Source organism: Chlorocebus sabaeus, chromosome 11 (genome assembly GCF_047675955.1).
Source record: "Chlorocebus sabaeus isolate Y175 chromosome 11, mChlSab1.0.hap1, whole genome shotgun sequence".
Lineage (NCBI taxonomy): Eukaryota > Metazoa > Chordata > Mammalia > Primates > Cercopithecidae > Chlorocebus > Chlorocebus sabaeus.
Genome location: NC_132914.1, coordinates 79,550,429 through 79,562,771, shown reverse-complemented (window position 1 = coordinate 79,562,771; position 12,343 = coordinate 79,550,429).

Sequence of the window (12,343 nt, the reverse complement as noted above, 5' to 3'; positions counted from 1 at the left end):
GCCAAGTAATGATATAATAGGGGAAAAAATAATCAGTGACAATCAGATAAAGCAAAAGGTTCAGATTTTAGTGTGTCAATGAAGCACCCAGGAAGCTTTTTTTTTTCCCCCCTAGTAGGGGACAGTCTCCTGCCCAGGCTGGACTGCAGTGCTGTGATCATGGCTCACTGCACCCTCGAACTCCTGGGCTCAAGTGATGCTGCTCAGCTTCATGAGTAGCTGGGACTACGTGTGTTCCTATACCTGGCTAACATTTTCTGTAGAGGTGAGGTCTTGCCATGTTCAGCCTTGCCTGGACTGGTTTTGAACTGGCCTCAGGGATCCTCCTGGCTCAACCGTGGCCACACAAAGTGCTGAGATTATAGGTGTGAGCCACTGTGCCTGGCCTATAGGCTTCTTAAGAGGCATGTTTGAGAACCCTACACTAAGGAATTTGGATACTGTAGATGGGCTTAGTAATGGATGTTTTAACAGGCAACCCCAGTGATTCTACTGTGGTTGCTCCTCACCACACTTCAAAAATGTTGGACCAGGGCCTCAGAGAAGAAAGAGGTTTTGTTTGGTTTAAGAAATTAGAGAAAGTTGTATGTGTGCAATAGCATTTGAGGAAAGCCTTCAAGATTAAAAGGATTAGAAGTGAAATAACTTGAGGAAAGTTACAAAGGGAAGCAAGCTTGCTATTATTTAAATATCTAATAAATAGTTACAAAGAATGTGTATATTATTATTGATGGGGGTAATACTTCCTCTCAGTTCCCTATTTCCTTCCATGTGGAGAAGACAACATCATCCTAACACTCATGGTATCTTTACTTCTTGTACCACTTGTTCCACCTAGGGGAGGTAAAGTAATAAATGATGTCTGGGAGGAGGACCTGGGCTGTCAGCAGAGTGCATGTACGCTTAATTACTATTCTCATACCATAAGTGAGGAAATTGATGAATGTTAGAAGGGGGATGGACATAGCAGGGAAGAGGCCTGTTTTGGAAAATATATCTAGAAATTTGTGCTGTATGGGTTAGTACATCAAGAAATAAAACGAATAAAATTTGAAGGAGCAGAACATAGAAGTAGAGAGGCTTAATTGTGGTCATAGCTTATGGTTTCTGGTTTCAGACCTTAATGTATACATAGGGAGCTTTGATCTTAGTTTGTAGAGGCTTCTATTAGGGCTATTAATTTGATTTTGTAAGTGTGAAGTAGGCTTTTAGTTGCTGCAGTTTTGGCAAGAGGCTTTAAGACTCAAGGCACATGGGTTTTGACCTAAAAGTTTAGGGTATCTTTGTCCAGAGAAATTGGTAATTTCTATAGAGATAACGTGCAATACTGGGCTTTAAGCACATATGCCTAGGCCTCAATGAAGCAGAGTTTGAGTAAGGCTGATGGAGAGACACACTGGCTTCAACAAAGACAGAGAATGTGGAAGCTGGGCTCACCCAAACGCTGGCCTCATGGATGTCCTCACCAGATGCCAGTCCAAGGTGAGGCTTAGCAAGCTGCTCTAGTGATGTTGGCATCAACAAAGGCACTGGCATGTGCAAGTGGGCTCGTGCAGGCTACCGCAGCTTGACCTTGGCCTACATTAAATACACATGTATGAGCAGCAAGGGCCTCATCAGATGCTGATAAGACACCAGAAAACAATTTTATTTGAGGCAAGGATTTAATGATATAAGAAGAAATATTCATAACTATGATAGATGTTAATGACTAAGTATTTGCTACTTTTAAACTTAAAGGCAGATTGCCTTGGTTGCAATATAGAGTTCTAGAAAAGCTCAAGGTCTAAATTGTTCCGAGAGTCATTGAAATGCAGTGTGAAAAAGAAAATTTTGAATCTGAAGGTATTTGAACATACTGGGAAAAGATCAGGTCTCCTTTGACTTATTGATTGGGACTGCACCACACCAAATTCTATACTTTGTAAGATAGCATCAGTGTTTCAAATGTCACTTTCTGAAAGAGAAGATACAGAGCGCCATGCTAAATGCATGGTGAAAAGGTTAACTTCTTGCTGACAAATTTCTTCAAACTTAGTTTAAGTGTGCAGGTCATGTGACTGGCATTCTGATGAGGCTAAAGCCATCACCGGTTATCCTCCTTCCTACAGATTCATGAGTTCCTGCTATACAGTTTCTGCTATATGTAGTCTTTGGCAATAAATACTACTGGATTCTGGGAGCATAATTTTGTACAGGATAACTGCCTTTTAAATTTGGTGGGTATAAGGCAAGTATTGTAATTATCTTGGGTATTTTATTAACTCTCCAGACCTTTTGTAAGTTGAGGCACACCACAGAGTTGTTGAATTAATTTAACTTTTGAAGTGCCGAATGAATGTGTTGTATCCGTATCCAAAAAGAGACCCCCAGGCTGCAGTTGCTGAAGGAATCCTCAAAGGCATTAAGGACATTTCTGCCTGTGAGTGAACACAATAAGAAACTGGGAAGGACTTTCATTTTATTATACTTTTACCTTATTACAGTGAGAGAATTGGATTCTGGGTTTTGATTATCTTGGTCTTTGGACATTAACTTGAAAGGTAACTTAATATATAGACTTAATTTTCTCCCCAGGAGTTTGATAAGAGGAAAGATTTATACTGAAATGTGGGACATCTGCATTTTGCTGGCATTTTAACATTGGGTGCTCTTTATATATTTGGATACTTCCCATTGAGAACACTTGATTGAATCACCCATGGAGCTGATAGAGAGCCCTGTGGTGGAAATGCTACTTATGGGCCTGATGACGTTGGGCTTTACAAAAAAGATTTATTGAGGTATAATTGACTGAGCATACATAAAATGCTCAATTTGGTGACTTTTGACACATGTATATACTCATGAAACCATCACGGCAATGACCTACCTATTACCATCACTTCCTAACGTTTCCTCGTGGCCTGTTGTAATCAATCCGTCTGTCACTAGTATGCATTTTCAAAAATTTTATATAATCAGGATCATATACTGTAAACTTTTCTGTGTGGGCTTCTTTAAGTCAGCATGATTATTGGAAGATTCATCCATATTGTTGGATTTATCAAAGGTTTGCTCCTTTGTATTGCTGAGTGTTCTATTGTATGGATATTATATGGACATACACAATTTGTTTATCCATTCACCTGTTGATAGGCATGACAGGCATTCATGTTGTTTCCAGGTGTTGGTTTTGTTTTTTTTTTTTTTTTTTTTGAGACCAAGTCTCACTCTGTTGCTCAGACTGGAGTGCACCAGTGCAATCTCAGCTCACTGCAACCTCCGCTGCCCAGGTTCATGCGATTCTCCTTCCTCAGCCTCTCAAGTAGCTGAGATTACAGATGCATGCCACCACACCTGACTAATTTTTGTATTTTTAGTGGAGATGGGGTTTTGTGATGTTGACCAGGCTGGTCACAAACTCCTGACCTCAAGTGATTAGCCCTCCTTGGCCTCCCAAAGTGCTGGAATTACAGGTGTGAGTCACCACGCCTGGCCTGGCTCTTAAAAATAAAGCTACTATGAACATTTGTATATAAGTCTTGTATGGGCATATACTTTAATTTCTCTTAGGTAACTACCTAGGCGTAGAATGACTGAGACACATGGTAGTTAGGTATTTAACTTTTGGGGAAATATGACATCTGTAAAACGACTGGGTACTGGAAAAGGAGCTTCCCGGTAAAACGGATAAGGAGCCTGTGAAGTCAAATTAGTGGTCCAAAAATGACACTCCTCTGAGGACCTCAGTAACACCCCATTGTCTGCTCTATCTTACCTATTTGCAGGGTTGGCCTTCCAGTTCCTAGAGGCTATGCATGCTGTATTTTCTACCTTAAATTTCACCACTTTATCTCAGTCTGTTCTTCAGAGAATCAATAAAATAACTGGGGAGGGTGTCTCCAGCAAACACTGATAGGCTATGATTTTACCAGACTTGTAACTTTTCCCAATTTCAGTTGTGTGAAACTAACTCCAGTTAGTTTCTAGTTCTAGAAACTAACTCCAACTAACTTATTGCTTCAACTACCTTATTGAGACTTACTCTGTAATGGCGTTATGAAATTAAAGTACACCAGAAGGCAGCACATTGGAACAACCCAAATTACAGCAGATCCTTTGCATCTACTGGACTCTCCTGGTGCACTGTTAGATCGGACTGCTTCTAGTCTTCATGCTAATGATTCTACTGATGAGAGGAATATTTGCAATTGACCTACTAAGGTTCAAATAAATCCTTATAACCCCCCATCAACGTCATTCCAATATCTACACAAACCTGAAGAAATCACAGGAATAAAATCTTATCATTGAGTCTTTATAAGAATAAGGACAGCCATATGTCAGTCCTTGCAATTTTCCCATATAGCCATTTAAAAAGCCTATCAGGAAAGGATACCCATTTATTCAAGAACTCAGAGTAAGCAATAAAATTATGATTTCTAGATTCCTGGTAGTTTCCAATATGAATCTGTCTTATCCAATTGCTGAAGAAGTAAATATTTCACAGTGGTAGATGTATGTGCAGCATTCTTTAGTAGACTTGTAGATAAATACAGTTAACATTTGTTCACTAATTTTCGTGGGAAAATTAAATTAACAGCATATGTGGATAGTTGTACCATAATTGTTCCACCCCCCTGCCCAACCCTCTGCATCCCTGGTTTTGCTTTTCAAAGTTTCAGTTATGTGTGGCCAACTGCGATCCAAAAATATTAAATGGAAAATTCCAGATTCCTAAGTTTTAAATTGTGTGTTGTTGTGAGTAGCATGATGAAATCTCACACCATCTCATTCTGTCCTCCCTGAAATGTGAATCATATCCAGCATATCCCAGCAGTGTATGCTATTTGTCTTAGTCACTTAGTAGCCATCTGGGTTATCAGGTTTAAAAAAACCATAATATGTATATAGAGTTTAGTACTATCCATGGTTTTATGGATTCTCTAGGGGTCTGGAAACATATGTCCCACTGATAAGAGGGGACTACTATACCACATATTGGATTTATGGACTCCAATTTTTTTTTCAATCTAAACAATCTAAACAAAATGACTTTTCTTTGAGGGTCCATTCTCATACAATATGTAGATGATATTTTGCAGTGCCCTCTTGATCTAAGTACTTCACAGAGACTCCATATTTCTTTTCGAGATTAGCTGAAAAGGGGCATAAGGAATCTAGAGAAAAGTGATTTTGCCAAGAAACTGAATAAATTATTTGAGTCATGATCTGTCAGTACATGGGTATTTTATTTCGTATGCCAAAACAAGAAAATTCCATTTTACTAAAGCTCTAAATTAAAAAACAATGAAAAAATTTTTAGGATTCACTGGTTATTGCAAGCAATAAATACCTATTTTTTTTTTAAGTTGCTCAGTCCTCTTATGAACTTACTGTGACAACAATTCCTGAGCCTTTCTCATGTGATATAAAAGTAGAAGAAGCTTTCTCATCTTTGAATTCTTCTCTTTAACAATATCCCACTTTGGGTATCCCTAATCATCTAAAAACCTTCTCTCTTTAGTTCAAGAAAGGCAAGACGATGCACTGGGAATATTAACTCAAGAGAAACCTGTTTATTGTCTCTCTTAGCGTATCCCTTGGTTTGGTAACTAAGACCTAACCCAATTTTAATGTTTGCAGGAGGTGGCAGCAGCTGCCAAACTGGTGAAAGCTTCTGCCAATGTGGCAATTGCTTTTCACTAACTCTATAGTTTGCATGTACTGGGCAATCACTGTTACTTCTAAGCAACACTCAACATTTCTTTACCAAAAACTTTTACATTTATGAAGCCCTTTTATTCTTTGTGCATCACTATTTACCATTGTTCAAATTGTACTCTTATAACTTGAATTACAAACTCGAATTCCCTACATCTTGAATAACAAGATGAAGGGAAAACATGACTATAGCAATAACTCAGGAATTAAGCATACCAAGGACAGACCTTACAAGCACCTTTTTAGTTAATTCTGATTTAATATATTTATGGATGGTTTTTATACTTTAAAAAAATGACAATGGCATCCCCTTCTTTCTGTATCCACTGAAAATGCAGCCATTAAAGCAGCTCATTACATTGTATTCTCTCTTCCCAGGTAGCTGAATTAATAGCTCTGACTAAAGCTTGTATTGTGGTAAAATATAAAAGAGAATAGATTTGCTTTTAAGAATTGTACATGATTTTGGAATGTTATGAAAACCGGAAGGATTTATGACCTCTTCAGATATTTTGATGACTGGTGGAAAAACATTAATGTCTTAGTGGAAGTGATTAAAAACTCACAAGGAGATCCTTGTTATTAAGATAGAAGTGCTTACGCAGATCAAAATATGAGGGCAATGCTCTTGCAAGGTGACATGCTAAATGAGCTGCTTTTCACATCCCAGCTAAAAGGGATGCTTTAAATTGGACATCTCTCTCTTCCAAACTTTCAGAAGAATTGTCTCAATTTAAACTGGCTATGGTTGACTTACAGTGATTAGTTCAACCTTCTGAAAGGCAAAGTTGGTCAGCACAGGGATCCCCTTTACATAAAGATAGATTTAGGGCAATTTTGGGATTTAGTGCCCGATAGCACCACAATCCCACCAATGAACCAATGAACGCAGGTCAAACTATTTTATGATTGTTCACGTTATAGAATTTAAAAAACTACCTTTTGCATTAAATAAGTAATGGTAGATAACAAGCATAACCCAGGTACATCTGTTAAGGTGAGGCATGGTTCAGTTCCTCTACTCAAGACTCTTGAGGATTTACAAATGGGCTTTATACAACTGACCAGATCTTTAGCTATGTATACACATTAGTTATTATTGGTAAAAATTTCTGGCTGGATAGATGCTTTTCCTTGCCAAAGAGCTAACACTATCACAGTTGTCAAAATATTAAATCATACATTCCCAAATGGAAATACTCATTTCATGAGAATAAGCATGAAGAAACTCTATTAGATCTTTCCACTAACCCAGAAAACTCACTTCTAGCATTACCCCAGTCTTAAAGAGAAGTAGAATGAGTAAAGGAGACACTGAAGATGACACTGTCCAAATTTTCATAAACATTTAATTTTTCCTGGTCTACATTTTGCCACTATCATTAATAACCATGTAGTCCTCTCCTCAGAGCTCCCACGGACTTTCTATAAGATCATTACAAGACACCTTCTACCACTAGGAAAAGCTTTATTGATGCGTGCAGACCTACCTGGATGCTGTCAGAAACTAACTTCCTTTACTCAGTCTTATGCACAGCAGGGACAAGCCACCTCTTCAAAGGAAACAACTCTTAAAATTTTGCATGACCTCTAACCCAGGAAGTGTGTCGTTTAGAAGACATATTGTATTAGTTTCCTAGGGCTACAGTAACAAGGAACTACAAAGTAAGTGTCTTAGAACACAAAAATGTATTGTCTTATTCTTCTGGAGGCCAAAAGTCTGAGACCCAAAATCAAGGTATAAGGAGTGCCATGCTCCCTTTGAAGATACATCACAGGGAAAGATTGGTTCCAGGTTTCTCTTCTAGCTGCTGGTAATTCCCTTGGTTTATGGCATCATAACTCCAGTCTTCACATGTTATTCTTCCTGTATGTATGTCTCTGTGCCCAAATTTTCTTTTTTATTAGGACACAAGTCATTGAATTAGGGTCTACCCTAATTACTGCATTTTAATTCAATTTCATATGTAAAGATTATGTATCTCCAAATGAAGTAACATTCTGAGGTCCTGGAGGTTTTAACGCCAATGTATTTTTTTTTTTTTTTTTTTTTTTTGAGGATACACAATGCATAACACATCAATATAAAAATGCTTTAAAACATTGCTGGGACACTATTTATGTTTCTTCTGGGGATGCATGTGTCACTGTGGAAGCAACTGCCAACCCAAATCGGTAGGTTTCTTTCACATGAGATTTTAAACTGAGGCTACATCAAAAGTCTTCAGAAGCAGACTTTAATAGACAGTCATCCTGCCCAATAACCCTGAACCTGAACCAAGGAGATGACAGTGGTATCATCTTCTGTCCCTAAGACAACAAAATAAAACACAGCAGAATGAATTCCTTAGAAAACCTTTCCATTTTTATAATTATTATTCTGCCATTCTTTGGTGATTTAGCCTAAATATCATGAGATCATTCTTTTTTTTCTCAGCACTTAACCACATTCAGTTCTTAGTACTGTATATCCAAAATACATAGTGACAGCCTGTGCATTTGTATTGCGAAAATGACGGTGTATATGAGAACTTTCTTTTTCAAACACAGAATATCTCCATACTACCAGTCCCTTGTAATTCCAGTTATTCCACATCTGTAATTGCTCTAGTCCCCAGTGATCATAATCCATTTGAGGTTTGTGGAACTTTTCTTGTGATTTTCTGAAGAGGCCCAATTTACCTGATTAAAAATTACACAAGTCATGTGGTCTGAATGGGGACAACTTTTGTTATAACTCAGTTTCACGGGCTAAAAACAATAATAGTTCTCATCACAAATATGTCAGTTTCAACAATATTTGAGAAATGAAAAATATCAAAGTAATAAAGGGAAATAAGACAAAAGGTCTTTAGTGCAAGTCCTAAAGATTGACTTGTAAATAAATAACTCCTTCCTCCCTATTCCAATTTGGTTTGTGGAACTAGAGCTTATTGGCTATTACCTGCTAACTGATTAGGCTTAGTCATTTAGCCTTCCTTATGTCAATCTTGCAGATTGACGGGATCTATTAGAGATGGCAAGGAAATATTTCACTCATCAAAAATAGTTCATCACTGGCCAGGTCGGTTCGTTAGTTCAAGGAAAATTTCAACTTGTATTTATAGCAATACAATGCCGATGTATATGTTTCAGAAAATTATTATCTTAATGAAACAACTCCATGGCTGAACTTCTGATATATGGTGATATTTAAATGATGATATATCCTAGAGTTAACTGAATTCTTAATGGTCAAATCTTCTCCTCTGGGATACAGGAAAAACTATAAGAAGGAACTGATGAAGTGGGACCCCTTGGACACATCACCTACAAAGCAGAGTCAGCCAAAGACTATAATCCCAAATTAGGGAACTCACACAGCAGAGGAGCTTAGATAGTCTAATACACCAAACAAACAATCCAACAAGCTCAGTATTTACTTAATCAACAAACTCAGATATAGCCATCCTCAGAACATCACTGAGAAACTTTACTTTCCTAATACAGAACAGAGATGGTTCAGGATCTTGGGGATATAGAGGATCTACTCTATTTCTCCTTCTCCAAGTTTCTTTTGTGGGAAGCCTCCAATATTATATACATATGCATACATATACATACACATACATATGCATTATATACATATGCATACATATATATGTATATATGTGTATATGTGTGTATGTGTATATATATTTTATGTATTATGTATAAAATTTTACAACAGGAATAGAAAAACTAGTAGAGGAACCTTGCTTGGATTAAAAAGTGTTGAGTTTGTTCGATTAACATCTGAGTAGGCCTCAAATTATCTGTTCACAGCAGTGGAGAAAGTCAAGTGCATCTTTAATACCATTCATTCCCTTTGCCATCCTTAACAAAAAATCTTTTGGAAATTCTGCTTGAGTCACTGTGGCTACACATTTTGAAAGTTAATTTGTATGCTTTTAAATGTAGATTAAAAAGTGAATTTATTTAAAAAGCGTTGGCATTTTTGTGTGACTAGCATTTTATGCTTGCATGTTGAAAATGGTATTTTGGATTTCTTTTGTCCTCATTTATGTACAATTTGGCACTAATGTATCATCTTAAGTTATAAACATTCACAATAACTGTTTTCCCTAGTAAAATATGATAAACTACTGGTAAATTCATTCAGTACATTCTTACTCCCAAACAACATTTCTAGTCAAATTTATTTTTCGTATGCTTAATAGAGTAAGAAGAAAATCAAAGTTTTGAATCAGAGAAGAGAGGCTTACAATTTACAATAACCTATGGCTAGCCCCTTAAATGAAATTTATTCTGCAATATGAATAACTATGATCTATAATTATGGACATTCATCTATTCTTTAAAGGGTGTGTTCTCTGTCATCAACTCTGAAGTCTTATCTGCATTCTTCAATTTTATAGGGATGTTTTTACATTAGTGGCCTAAAAAGTGGACCACTCACATGAGCATGCCTACAACCTTTTTGTATACATAGAAATATTACCAGTAATGATGTATGTACTGTAGAAACCACTAATCTAATATGAAAAGTGAGAATTGGTCTTTGCTGTTGGTTGAAATAATTTATCAGTATGCAGTATTCTGCTGTTCCAATAATTACTGAAATTGAGAAACATTATTAATGATTTATGTAGAGTGTGATAGGAACAAATTTGTTTGAATTATTAACTTACATATTCACAGTTTGGCTAAGGATAGAATCTATGTTTAGAGTTTGATTACAAAATTATTCAGTTGTCACTTTAAAAAAAGCTATTAAAGACTTTGAGAACTAGCTTAAATGTTTTATCTTGGAATACACTGCAGAAATGACAAATCTGAGTTTGGCTTCTGACACAGTGAAACTGGGACATAGAGCTTCAAGATTAGACACTGAAGTAATAATAAATACTACTCGAAGGCCTTCCTAAAAATGGCTCTATTAACTAAATTCATATATATTTCTTTCATTTAGAATTCATGGTAGCAGAATTCTAAATGTAATTTAGAATTTATAAATGGAAAGAGATGAAGTAAAACACTTCTTAGTTATTTATTCAAGGTCACATAATAATCTGGTTTCTGAGCTAGAAACAGAAACTCAGTTTCCTAACACCCATCCCAAGCTGCTATATAGATATCTCTAGAAATTCCATCTGTGAAATTTCAATCAAGACAGACATCTTTAAGTCAGTTCAAGACTTTGCTTGTTCTGTAATTCCACGTTTCAGACTGATTACTATATAGCAATTCACAGTGGGGTTTTTGAACAATCGAAACTGGCACAGCATTTGGCACCCTGTCGGTGCAACTGTGACACACATGCACATTCAAATTAATTAATGTCCCAGCCTCAGTCGACTCATCTGAGTTGATCAATATGATCTTCTCAAGATAAATGACTTTTTTTTTAAGCTATCGATATTGGGAACAATAAGCTGTTCCTTTTTTTTTTTTTTTAACGTTTAGGTTCAGGGATACGCGGGTAAGTTTGTTATATAGCTAGTGAGTCACGGGGGTTTGGTATATAGATTATTTTGTCACCTAGTTAGTAAGTATAGTACCCTATCAGTAGTTTTTCCTTCTTAAAATGACATTCATCTACAGTTGTGCATCTAGCATTCCATTTCTGAGATTTTGTAGTAAAGGAAAAAGGAAGGAGGATGGAAGAAACAATTAGAACAATATTAGATGTCTACATGGAAATGAATCACATTTTAACTGCTTACTGGCAGTACAATTTTGCAAAATCATTTACCTTCTCTGTGCCTCAGTTTACCCATCTGTAAAATGAGCATGATATAGGTTCATAATATTTTTTCCCAAAACTCTGGAGTGTGGGGGTGTTTCAGAATTCTGGATATTTAGGATTTAAAACAATAGTTCAGTGGATACCATACATTTATATAACAATCACAGCAGAGCCTCAGGCATATTAAAATTGCTGCAGCAAAATAAATAAATATTCAAACTAAGAGACATAATTCAAGAATATAAATAGCTTCATATCAATCCAAGTCAGATTTCTACCTGTGTGAGAATAAATGAAACAAAGTTTTCAGAGGTTTTTGGCTTTCAAAATAATAGGTAAAAAATTGTAGACCTAAAATAATATGTACATCGTAAGAACTTAAGTGGTTAAATACAGTATTTCATGCAATGCACTTAGAATAGCAACTGGCACATAGTAAATGCTCATATATGTTAGCTATTATTGTTTATTATATTAACTCTAATATGTTATACATCAATTTTATATTGTTTGCAACGAAGTACAGTTAGAAAACGTTTTCCACCAAATGTGTCATGGATAGATTTGGCAGGTTTGCTGATACAATTTGTGTTGGATTAAAGGCCAAAAATAATAACTACTTTAGAAAAAAGCTTATATGTGTCAACATAAAGCACCTGTAATTACCTGTAATTGCAATTATTTCTCTGTAATATTATAGATCTTAATTACATTATATATCATATCAATAATATTTTCTTCATACCCCAGAGAGGCAATAGTAATAATCTTTAATATCATTTTTATATTGCCAAATTGAAAATCATGCAGTGTTGTCATTGTCACAGGATATAAACTTGTCAATCAATGGCAATTAAAACCCTTAAAGGAGGATACAAAAGTTCTCCAATGACACTTAAGAGTGCTGAA